The following is a 10331-nucleotide window of genomic DNA, read 5'->3' on the forward strand; positions in this document are numbered from 1 at the left end:
ATGGCTGCTTTAAAACTTTTGTTTCATTTTAATAGTTATTTACATGTTTTAAAAGAAACTAAATGAAATCGAATTTATTCGATTCGAATTCGAATTCGACTTTTTAATCGAATACTAATCGAATACGAATTGGGTTTTTTATTCGAATACGAATTCGAATCGAATTGGGTAGGTTTTAATCAAATTCGAATTCAAGGAAAAATAAAAATTATTCGAATAATTCGATTTAAATAATTCAAAAATTCGATATTTGATTCGATGAACACCCCTAACCTATACTGGTAACCATAATAGGACGTGGTTGACCAACAAACCTAATCAAGTAAACTATCTGCCGAGCAAACTGAGGTGAGTTCACAACTTTTACTAAAGGCATACGTTCCCGGTGGTTGGGAAACGGATCTAAAAACAACGCTATCTCCTTGTGAGGGATACAAACTACTTTTTCACCCCTTGTGTGGGCCGCTCAGTTAATTACTATTTATATTAGATGCAACAACTATACTAAACGAAACTCTATCACGGAAGTCCCTACTTACTATACCGATTAGTCGCCTGGCCTGACGAACGGGTTATTAGTTGATAGCGCTATTAGGTCTCACCAACCTCACACTGTACCTGGATAGGATCGGGCGTGAACTAGTAGACTATCGCAAACCGTCAATGATGATAGAACATTGATAAACGGGGCAAATAACGTAATGTGCGGTCGCAAAGTATTCGGTATTACTCAGTTTAGTAGCTTACATATGGGGCAGCTCCCCATGGCATGGTATAAATGAGTAACTTAACTACCTAAACAAGTTTTATGGAATTAAAACCAAACAAACTCGTGAACTCGCCAAATATATGTTGATACCCTACTGCATGCTTTGTAGGTACTCAGTGACTTAGGAGCTTGCTGCTTGGGGAAGTGTAGTGGTCGCCGTAACCCGTGTTGGGTTCTTTAATAATTATGAACTCGAACTTATGTTTAAACTCTTTTATCTATGCCTCAGCTACTTACTTAAACTGTTTTGAAGTTAGAAACTTTGGACTCAAACTTTAATTTGTCACCAATCGTATTGGTTCGGTGAAACTATTTTGTTATTATTATAATTGTTCAATATGATTGGTGGCTGGATCATGGTCAGTCACACGCCTTGCAATGGTACTCCGCATGTGGATTTTGAGGGTGTGACACATTTTTATTAAGTTTTGTTAAAGATATATTTAAAATAGGCTTATTTGGGTTTATTTTTTATTTTAAGGACAAAACGGACCCAAGTTGAACAAATGAAGCAATAACGAGCAAAAATCTAAAGAAATAAAGAAAAGTTGTCTAGACACACCCTATGCCTCGCCAGACACGCCCCATTTCTCGGATCTGGAAACTGTCATCACCTCTTGAAGGTCACAGAGCGAAGTCCAGACATGCCTCGTACCCTACCCCTACCCTGAAGGCACGCCCGTGTCTCGTCACTAAACAACAAAAGTTGACTTCTGTAAGATTTGGAAGATCCAGGACCCACAAAGTTGACCACACCCTGTGCCTGCCAGACACGGGTCATACCTCGTTTACGGGCTACAGCAGGTCAACTAGCAAAACACGGCCCATGCCTTACAGGCCCTTCTCGTGTCTAGGCCCCCAGCACAGGCTGGAAAGTTTGCATCGATTATCGCAAACTCAACGATGCCACTAGGATGGACCATTTTCCCTTCATTTCATTGACCAAATGTTATAACGTCTTTCTGGGTATATGTACTATTTCTTTTTAGATGGATTCTCTGGATACTTCCAAACCCCAATTGCGAGGATCAAGAGAACACCTACCCCTATGAGACGTTCATAAATAGGCGCATGCCTTTTTGTATCTCTAATGCCCCAACCACTTTCCAATCTTGCATGGTTTCTATCTTCCGCGATATTATATAAAAATCCATGGAAGTCTTCTAGGATGATTTTTTAGTTTTGGGAATACCTTTGACCATTGCTTAGCTAACTTGGAGCGAATGTTATCTCATTGTGAAGAGGCAAACTTGGCACTAAATTGGGAAAATGTCACTTCATTGTGCGTGAAGGAATCGTGCTTGGTCATAAAATCTCCGAAGCAAGAATGGATATTGATCGCGCAAAGATCAACATCATTTCCGGATTACCTCCATCATCCTTTATTAGGGCCATTCGGAGTTTTCTTGGTTACGTAGGGTTCTACAGACGATTCATAAAATATTTCGTAAAAATCTCTAGACCACTGACCAAACTCCTTGAAAAGGATGCCCCGTTTGAGTTCAACAATGAATGCATGAAAGCATTTCTCTTGTTGAAAGAAAAATTAGTTAATGCTCTGATGATGATTGCTCCTGACTGGACACTCTCGTTTGAGATTATGTGCGACGCCAACAACTTCACTGGGGGTTCTGGGACAGAGGAAGGAAAAGCATTTCACCCCATCTACCATGCCATCAAGACTCTGAACGATGCTCAAGAGAATTAAATCATTGCAGAGAAAGAGCTACTAGTTGTGGTGTTTACTTTGGATAAGTTTTAATCCTACCTCGTTCTTTTAAAACCTATCTTCTACACTGATCATGTTGCCATCCGTTATTTGTTTAAGAAACATGATGCAAAACCGCACATTATTCCTGGGATCCTTCTTCTTCAAGAATTCGATATTGAGATATACGATAAGCGCAGTGCTGAAAACACTGCAACATATCATATTTCATGTCTTGAAGATCCCGCCCTTAAAAAGACTAGAGAGGAAGTTATCAATGAAAATTTTCCTGTTCTCATTTGATGGTCCCCTTCAAAAGTTTTGATAGTTGAAAGTTACATCAACAAGAAGTGCAAAAAAAACTCTTGTTATTTATCTACTGCTACTTCAATTCAAAAGGTTTGAATTTTATTTCAAAATAACTTGTATAATTTTTTAATTGATTAGGAGATTTTATACCTTTATTGATTCAAATTGTTCTCAAACATTAGCTGTCTATACGTCGGAAAGTAAACTAAATGTATAGTATAGGGCGTAAATGTATAACATGGTGTTCTATATAAACACCCCTCTTATGTAACCCTAAAACAAGTTTTTCTATACAATTTCAATGCAACTCAAAACCCCCAATCACAGAGTTTATTCTCTATACCAGACAACATGGTATCAGAGCAGAGTTTCTGATCTGTGAACACTTTGTTCATCATCTACAATCGATCTCAAGAAAAATCAAAATTAAACCAAAAAAACCCAAAATCAAAACCAAAATCAACTCCAAAAATCTGACCAAATTCCAAGAACCCAATATATCTCCACCGCTGCAAGAAACCCTAGCCGCCGCTACAAGAAACTCTATTTTCCGGGCACATTTAATCAGTTCATCTGTGTTCATCAGTTCTTCTCACAAAATCAGTTCATCAGTTGACGGATTTAATCTGGCCGCTGCAACAAAAGAAATACCCGAGCCATGTTCTTGGCGGATTCAGTCTAGCCTTGAAGTTCTGGGCGTATTTCTCAAGAAGCTTTTAATCAGTTGTTTATCATTGCACTTCCTTGAAAACCCTTGTTGTATCTGGATCTGGTGAACCCTAAGCACAGCCGTAGTTTTTGTGATAAATACGCCCGTACCCTAGCGTATTTGATACCCACACCCATTTGATAAATACGCCCGGTTAGATAACGATGTTGTCATTCAGTAGCAGATTTGTGTTTCCTGGCAACTTAAATCTTGAACGTGAGTTCAAGTTACCTCGCGTATTTGATAAATACGCCGGTAAGACAACGTTATCTGCGTTGTTATTCTGACAGATTTAAGTTGCCCAGCATATTTGTTTCCGGCGTAGATGATAAATCTTGAATGCGAGTTCAAGTGTCCAATGTATTTGTACGCGGGTCAGCTGTGTTTTGCTCGTAAAGACAACGCATTTACCAAGAAAATAAAATTATGGCAATCAATCATGAAAAAAACAGTTCTTGGATATTTGATTCTGGTGCCACTAACACCATGACGTTTGAACCATTGGACATACGCTCAATGTCCAAACCTCAAAAAGCTCAAATCCATACCACAGACAACGGAACAATGCAAGTGAGAGGAGGAGGAACAAATGAAATTTACCAACTCTGAAATTACCAAATTGCCTTTATGTTCCGTCATTATCACACAAACTACTCTCAATTGGTCATATTACCAAAGAATTAAATTGTACGGTACTAATGCATCCTAATTTTTGCCTCCTACAGGATATCAGGACGGGTGTGATTATTGAACGTGGTAATGAGCGCCAAGGATTGTACTACGTGGATGAAGTGGCTCAACAGGGTACTGTGATGTTGGCAAATGGAACTGAAAACCGGGAAGCGTGGCTATGGCATAGACGTTTGGGACACCCATCCACCGGTTATTCGCATATTTTGTTTCCAAAACTCTTCCCTTCAAATGGTAAAATAGATTGTGAAACCTGTTTTTGCGCTAAAAGCCATTGAAAACAATTTAAACCTAGCAATACGAAAGTTTTTGTACCTTTTTTACTAATTCATTCTGATATGTGGGGCCCTGCTCCTGTTATGGGGGGCAGGGTTTTCGGTACTTTCTACTATTCGTGGATGATTGCACTCGCATGACATGGGTATATTTTTTAAAAAAACAAAGCCGAAGTTTAGGAGAAATTTATCATGTTTTATGCTATGATTCACACTCAATTCTAAACACAAATTCAAATCTTTCGATCCGACGATGGGGGGAATTTGTCAATAAATCCATGAAACAATTCTTTAAAACCAAAGGATTAGTTTATCAAACCTCTTGTTCTCATAACCCCGAACAAAACGGTGTTTCCGAACGGAAAAACCACATTATTCTTGAAATGACTCGAGCTCTCCTAATTGAATCTCATGTACCTACATCTTTCTGGCCAGAGGCGGTCGCAACCTCTGTGTATCTCTTAAATCGGCTTCCCACCAAAGCTCTTAAGTTTAAGACCCCCTTAGATTGTCTGTCTAAGTCTGCCAGTATTCCTCATACTCTTACACTTGAACCTCGAATCTTCGGCTGTACAACATTTGTCCACATACCAAAAACCAATAGAACAAGCTTGGTCCATGTGCTGAGAAATGTGTATTTGTTACCTATGGAATTGATCAAATAGGTTACCGGTGTTATAATCCAAAAACTCGTCAAATATTTACCACAATGAATTGTGATTTTCTTGAAAGAAAATACTTTTATAACACCCAACTCAGTGGTTGGGGGAAAATGTTATAGACACTCTGGGTTGGCTAACTCAACTTCCACCATCTGAAGAAGTAACAATGGAAGACCATCACAGTACTTCGAGCCAGTCACATTCAAACACAACCACACAATCTGCGGAGCACAGTACCACTAAAGAAAGTCCATCCAACATGATACCTGTTATGGGTGAAATTCTGAGCCTATATCTTAGTCAATATTTTGAGCTATATCCTGACTATATGATGTCTGTTCATACCCCGGGTTACACATTCAGGATATTGGTAACATCCTGAATGGTATCCTGAGGATCACTAACGAATTGTGTGCAGGAATATGAGTTCAAGGTCGCAACGTTCATGAGGACTCTCTCTCTCTCCAGAAGACTCGGTCTAAGTAGTTCGAAGAAAGACGTTGAAGCCGCTTTACTCGGTCTACAACGTTCACAATGGAATATTTGGGAGCATCCCTTATTTATAGCACTTCTTGTTTGTACTTTGTAACTATAAATAGATGGATAACTCGGATCAAATAGGACACAACATGAACACTCACTGCTCTCTCACTTCTCTTTCTCGCAACTTTCACTTTCACAACAAACATTGTAACACCTAGTGATCCGATCTATATCCTGCACTATATCCTGACGTTAAAGCAATAAGAAGAACAAGGCAGCTGCGATTGTCAGCTCCCGAGGTTTTGTGCCGGCGATCTAAATTGATCAAGGGCTTTCCTCGTACATCCTGTGTCACCTTTTACCTTTTTTGCTCATTGTTTGATCGTAGATACAGCTTAATATCCTGAGCCGTATCCTGAATTTTTTTTCGCAAACCACTTGATTAACACATTCTCTTAGCACACTACCTCACTTAACTAATTGGATCACTTAATTGCTTCGGTAATTTTTGACCAAAACAATTTGGCGCCCACCATGGGGCAAGTGGTGCTATTTTTTCTAAAAACTTTTGCAAAATCACTACTTGGTTTTGTATTTTCCAAACTGTTTACTACATTGTTTGCAATGGCCACGAGATCAAGCATGAGCTCTTCTACTGTGTCTACTACAACTTCCACAACAATTGGTTCGGTGCTTCCTCCACCTCCTCCGAGGATGCAAGCCTCCTCGCAGCCTCAGGATATTATACCTACTCGGAGTATTCAGGAATCGGCCCCTATTCTGGCCTCTAATGATGAAATTCTGACCTTGTTTGGCAGTGTGCAGGAACAGATGAGGCAGCAGCAGGAGACCAATCAAATGATTTTAAGAGAAATACAACTCTTAAAATCCGGCTCAAGCAGGCCTACTGAAGATATTGTCACTCCCTTGCAGCCCAGGGCTTTGAACTTCAGTTCTGCTGTTTATACTGAGGATAACCGGGGAAATATTGTGCCTAGCCGTCCCCAGAATCACACTCCTGAGATACCCTCTTCAGTTAGAATGTCAACTGAGAGAAGCTCAGGATATGCTTCAGGATATGGACAAAATCCTCAGATCGGTAGTGTATCTAATACTAATAATACACTTGCTACTAACGGAATTGGATCTTTGCAGGATGCAGGTGTGACATCAGCATTATCTAGGGAACTTCAGAAGCTAAAGGACATGATATCCAGTGTACCTGGGGTGGTTCAGCCAGCCAATTTCGGAAGTATCCCAGGATAGCCACAGGATATCTCGGTTTGTGCATCCTATTTGTGATGCTGAAATCCCAAAACGATTCCAGACTCCCAACCTGAAGCTTTATGATGGAACCACGGATCCTGAGGAGCATATTGCCCAGTATAGAGAAAGGATGGAAATCAATCCTATCCCCCTCCCAGAACTTAAGGAAGCATGCTTATGCAAAGGCTTCGGTTTAACTTTAACGGGATCGGCCTTAAAATGGCTTCTAAATGTTCCACCTCATTCAATTACATCATTTGCTCATTTAGTTAATTTATTTAATCGTCAATTTTCTTGCAGTAGGAGTTTTGAAAAATTAACAAGTGATCTCTACAGGATAACCCAAGGACCTCAAGAATCCCTGAGGGATTATGTGAACAAATTCAGCAGGGAATCCTTGGATATCCCACACCTTGATGTTGCTACAGCAGTTCAAGCATTCAAGATGGGGCTACAAAAAGATTCCCAATTTTATCAAGATCTTGTGATGAATCCTTGCAGGAACTTAGATGAAGCTCGGAACAGAGCTGTGAGATATATCAGGCTGGAAGATGATAAGAAGATGCAAGAGAGGATGAATGCATCCTCAACATATGAATCAACTAACAGGAAGTTAGAATCCTCATACAAACCATACCGCTCCAAGCCTTATGGTAGAAATGACAACAAGAAAGTGAATGTTGTCGAAGATGAGGATCCTGAGGAGTATCCTGATTTATCTGAATACTGTTTTTCTATTAATATACCTAAACTAATGTATGCTATACAGGGTTTAGGAGACAAAGCCGGGTGGCCTCGGAAGAATCAACAAACGGTTGATTGGAAGGACAAGTCCAAGTGATGTGCCTTCCATGAGGATTTTGGGCATGTTACCGAAGATTCCATTGCTCTGAGGAAAGAAATAAGTTACCTCTTGAGCAAGGGATATTTGAAGGATCTCCTGGGAAGAAAGAAAAACAAGGGTCAGGATACTGAGAAGGATCCTGAACGAGCAGCATCGGCCTCTTGCGGATGCCAAGATAATTAACTTTATTTCAGGAGGATCTGACATTTGCGGGACTTCATATTCTGCGGCCAAGAGACATGCAAAAGAGGCTAAAGCCGAAAGAGGAGAAAGACCAACCAGGATGACGACCCTCACGACTGATAAAGTGATCACTTTTGATAGTGATGACAGGGATACTGTCCAGGATCCTCACCATGATGCTCTGGTAATAACATTATATGTAGCTAACCACTTTGTACGCAGGATATTGGTGGACAATGGAAGCTCTGTCAACATAATCCAACTAGAGACGTTGAAAAGGATGAATGTATCTCCAATGGATATCACTTCAAAGTCCACTGTACTCGTTGGCTTTAGTGGAGAAGCCAGGAACTGTGGGAGAGATTAAATTACCAGTATATGTTATGTTGAAGGGGTCAATTCAATACAGCGCTTCTGTGTAATGGACTCCTTATCCTGCTACAATATCATATTGGGCAGGCCATGGATCCATGATATGAAAGCCGTGCTGTCGACTTATCATCAGTGCATCAAGATCCCTACACCCTGGGGAGTTGTCAAAGTGGATAGTGACCAGCAAGAGGCGAAGGAGTGCTACTCATCCTCCATGAAATCCTCTACCAAGCCTAATGCAGCATAGCAATTAAAGATACGGGGCCAGGATATTGCGGAGGCTTCGGAGCAGGATGTAAAGAAAATTATCCTGAACCAGGATAATCCGGATATCTCGGTGCTCGTAGGAACCAATATCCCTCAGGATATTGAGGACCAATTGACTAACTTTTTGAAATGCAGGACGCCAACATTCGCATGGAAGCATGAGGATATGACATGTATTTCCAAGGATATTATAACACACAAGCTTGGTATTGACAGGTCATACAAGCCTGTCCAACAGAGGAGAAGGAAATTTGCTCCAGAACGAAATGCAATTATTCAGGAAGAAGTAGACATATTGTTGAAGTCGAAAATGATCAGAGAGGTCAAGTTTCCAAGGTGGCTAGCAAATGTAGTGGTGGTACAGAAGAAAAACGGGAAATGGAGGGTTTGTGTAGATTACACAGACTTAAACAAGGCTTGTCCAAAAGACTCATTTTCTCTTCCTCATATTGACTCAATGGTAGATGCTACCGCCGGCCATGAACTGCTGACCTTCATGGACGCATCCTCAGGATTTCAGCAGATTCAGATGGAACCTTCAGACCAGGAGGATACTGCCTTCATGACACCAACAGGTATTTATTGTTATACTGCTATGCCTTTTGGTTTGAAAAATGCAAGTGCAACGTATCAAAGATTAGTAAACATGATGTTTAAAGACAAACTGGGGGACACTATGGAGGTGTACATCGATGACATGGTAGTGAAATCTAAGAAAGTTGAGGATCATCTTCAGGATATTGAAGCAACGTTTGATATTCTGGATCAGTACAACATGAAGCTGAATCCTGCTAAGTGCCATTTTGGAGTAGGGGCAGGAAAGTTTCTAGGATATATGGTAACTAAAAGAGGGATAGAAGCAAGCCCAGAACAGATCAAAGCCATCTAGATATCAAATCACCTTCTAACATGAAGGATGTTCAAAGACTGACAGGACGAGTAGCAGCATTAAATAGATTTATCTCAAGATCCACAGAAAAATGCAAGGAGTTTTATGATATCCTGAAGAAAAACGAGAAGTTTGAATGAGGAGAGAAGCATGAAGCAGCCTTGCAGGATTTGAAGCAATACCTCTCAACCACACCTCTACTAATGAAGCCTGAGGACGGTAAACCATTATCCCTGTATCTTGCAGTATCAGGGAATGCAGTAAGTGCTGTCCTTGTAAAGGATCATGAAGGTCAGCAGTATCCTGTTTATTATGTTAGCAAAAGTTTAATAAATGCTCAAACTAGATATTCTCATTTAGAAAAGTTGATATTGGCTCTAGTTATGGCATCAACAAAGCTTAGACATTACTTTGAAACACATAGGATTCATGTCAAAACCAATTATCCCGTTAAGAATGTGCTTAGGAAACCTGAGATGTCAGGTAGAATGGCTAAATGGTCAGTAAAGTTAAGTGCCTATGATCTAGTATATGAACCTAGATATGCCATAAAGTCTCAGGCTTTAGCTGACTTTGTGGCTGATTTCAGTAGTGATATTCAAAATGAAGTAGACCTAGAAGTACAACAACTAGGAGAAACCTTAGAATCCTGGACATTATATACTGATGGTGCATCTAATGTTAGAGGAGTAGGATTGGGTATACTACTAAAATCGCCACAGGGGGACATAATACCCCAGGCTATTAGATGTGAATTTCCTGCCACTAATAATGAAGCAGAATATGAAGCTTTGATTGCAGGATTAGAATTGGCTAAGAGCATGAATATTAAAAGTTTGCAAGTATATGTTGACTCCTTGTTAATCACTAATCATTTTAATGGATCTTATGCAGTTAAAGGTGAG

Source organism: Helianthus annuus, chromosome 3 (genome assembly GCF_002127325.2).
Source record: "Helianthus annuus cultivar XRQ/B chromosome 3, HanXRQr2.0-SUNRISE, whole genome shotgun sequence".
Taxonomy (NCBI): Eukaryota; Viridiplantae; Streptophyta; class Magnoliopsida; order Asterales; family Asteraceae; genus Helianthus; species Helianthus annuus.